A 3,227-nucleotide genomic window follows, 5' to 3' on the forward strand; every position below is an offset into this window, starting at 1 on the left:
CAAAAACCTGATTTGGCTGGTAGGATGATGACCTGGGCCATCGAGCTCTCACAATATGACCTACAGTATGAGCCCCGACACGCAATCAAGGCCCAGGCAATGGCAGACTTCTTGGTGGAGGTAACGGGCGATCCTCCCGAGGAAACGGGCACACGGTGGAGGCTTCATGTGGACGGAGCCTCCAACCAAACGTCTGGAGGAGCAGGGGTCATCTTGGAAAGTCCAACAGGGGTCATCTATGAGCAATCGACCAAATTCGAGTTCCCAGTGTCGAACAACCAAGCAGAATATGAAGCTCTCCTAGGCGGACTAATGCTGGCTCGGGAAGTCGGGGCGACGAGGGTCGAAGTATGCAGCGACTCCCAAGTCGTCACCTCGCAGATAAACGAAAGCTACCAAGCCCGGGACCCCCTCCTCCAAAAATACTTGGAAAAGGTGAAGCAAATGACAAGCCAGTTCCAGGAGGTCATCGTCCAGCACGTTCCAAGAGAAAGGAACACACGAGCAGACCTCCTGTCGAAGCTTGTGAGCACAAAGCCAGGATCGGGTAACCGGTCGCTCATCCAAGGCATGGTGAAGGAACCAACGGTCGCCCTCCACTTGACGGAGTCGAGCCCCTCATGGCTGGACCCCATCACCAACTTCCTGGAACTCGGCAAGTTGCCCGAAGATGAGAAAGCAGCCAAAGCTTTAAGAAGGGAGGCGGCCAGATATGCGATCATACAGGGACAACTATTCAAAAAGGGACTTAGCCAGCCCCTATTGAAGTGTTTGCACCCCGACCAAACGGACTACGTGCTTAGAGAAGTCCATAAGGGGTGTTGCGGACACCACATCGGGGGCAAAGCCCTAGCAAGGAAGGCTTCCTCCGAAGCGCCTCCATACCGGATAACTCGAATTCGGCCTTCCGAGCTATCACGGCCCCACGAAGCAAGGTGCGATACATCCACCTCGCCTGCCCGGACAGTTCGGTTTCATGAAAATGCTCTTCTGTCCCGGGTATCAGTTGGGAGTCAATGAATTTGGTAGCATCGAAGTTCCTCTCCATTATGGTGAGGGCCCCTTCCGGGCTGGAAGACATCCTTCGCTTCTTAGGAGTGTGGATAAGCTCCACGTCACTATCCGGATGAGGGGTGAGAGTCGCGTGCCCGTCAGCGGGCCCTTCCTCGTGGGTAGGGGAAGCCTGACCCCCTACGCCCTGCTTTCCTGACGTTTCGGTATCCCGGGTAGGGGAAGCCTGGCCCTCCTTCTCCCCTGAAGGACCCTCCGACTTGCCGACGTCCTTCTCTTCGGCATTCTCATCATCACTTGCCTCAAAAAAGGTCTTCATCAGATTCTCAAGACCGGTGAAGGAAATCTGGACTGAAAGTTGAAGCAAGAGGGAGTTCGCACAGGAAGCTTTGGATGTTAGGGAGAGAAGGAGTTGGAAATAATAAGAGTGGGAGGTGGATAGGGAGAAAACTGTTTAAAAACCACCCCCAAAAGCGCGAAAGGAAGCAAGGGCAAAATGGTCTTTGCGCACGGGTTTTTTCAAATCATTATGAGCATTAAATACCCAGCGCGGAGAACGAAACGGCAAACAGATGCCACAGCAGATCAAGAGACACGCGCGCAGGAGACGCGTCCCTCCCACGATCAGCCGACCCGGCGACAACGTACGAGCGTAGAGATCACGCGCCACCCATGGCCTTCACGACCATCGCTGACGCGTCGGGGGCACTGTTACGGCCTGGCCCAAACTCACGCGGGTTGACCCGACCCGAGTTCCTGCCGGCCCAATAGTACGCCCTTCATCCGACCCGGACACGCGTCCCGTACGGCTTGCACGCGGCCGTGGGACAGCGTCTTCGAGGGTATGGGCCTGACCACTGAAAGGGCCCACTACTGACATGTATATAAGAGGGAGACTGGCTCTCCCCTCAAGGTACGTCACATTCTTACACTATTCCCCCTCCACTTGCGCACATTCTGACAAGGGCGTCGGAGTGTCTTTGCAGGTGGTCCCCCTCCTCTACACACGAAGTGCTCGGGACCTCGTATGCCTGGGACTAGGAAAGCACGACCAGACGAGCCTCTCCACCCTTCCCAGCATCGACCTCAGGGTCCCAACCCGAACCGTTCGGTACCCGACCTACCGAACAACTTTAAAATTTAACTCTTTTTTAATTATATACCATAAATCACAGCGGCAAATTATTTGTTTAGTTCTTAGGCCATAAATTAAAGTGCATATTGCTATTTACATGATTAAATATAATTGATTTAGATTGATTCTGATTCAACTTTTAAATTACTTGTCTTTGATGTGATTTATAAGAATATTTAAAATATTAAGTTGCTCATATTCAAGGCAATTTATGTGTATATTAATAAACTAATTGGACTCATTGTGATTTATTCTAAATAAAAATAGAACATATGCATAAATAAAAAAATTAATTTATTAGTTATTTTCTTTTGTTTATTTAAGAAGAAGAATCGTGCAAACATGCTTAAGAATTTTTAGTTTTCTTTTTTAACCGTATGTTTGTGAAAATGGAGCGCGTGGGGCAACACCCATTTTTTTGGGCTACCGGGTACATATGTTACTGGCTACCGACTTATCCCATGGCTGGTTCCGTATGGCCCGTACAAATAAAACTGAAGATTTACAGTACAATTCATTTGCGTTTCTGACTTTGATCCACTGCATTGGGTCGCAATTTTCACTTACACGTGTCTCTTTTTTATTGGCCATAATGATATAATACCGGCATTTTTCACAATATTTTACTGGGAGTGAATCCACTCAATTTTTTTTAACAATTGAAAGAGTAAAGTGTAATCTATCACTATTAATTTTATAAGTAGGATCAAGAATAAATATAAAAGAAAGAACAATAAAAAACTAAAAATCACACTTTACACTCTCAATTTTTTTTAACAATTGAGAGGATCTATTCCTTATTTTACTCCCCTTTCTCTGCCCATGAGAGAGGAAAAAAAAATTCACATTCCACTCTTGCTTACGATAATAAATACAAAGAAGGTATCGTTCTTATTTTTAATGTCTGAAATAAATTTTAAAGTTATTTTTAAGATTTAAATTGTCTTATTTAAATTTGACTCAATATTATTATATTATTAGAAATTTATTAATAGAATTTACGGTGAGACAAAATTGATACAATTTTAAAATATTAAAGATTTAAATAAGACGAAAAAATTAAAAATAAAAATGATACATA

Source organism: Arachis ipaensis, chromosome B04 (assembly GCF_000816755.2).
Source record: "Arachis ipaensis cultivar K30076 chromosome B04, Araip1.1, whole genome shotgun sequence".
Taxonomy (NCBI): domain Eukaryota; kingdom Viridiplantae; phylum Streptophyta; class Magnoliopsida; order Fabales; family Fabaceae; genus Arachis; species Arachis ipaensis.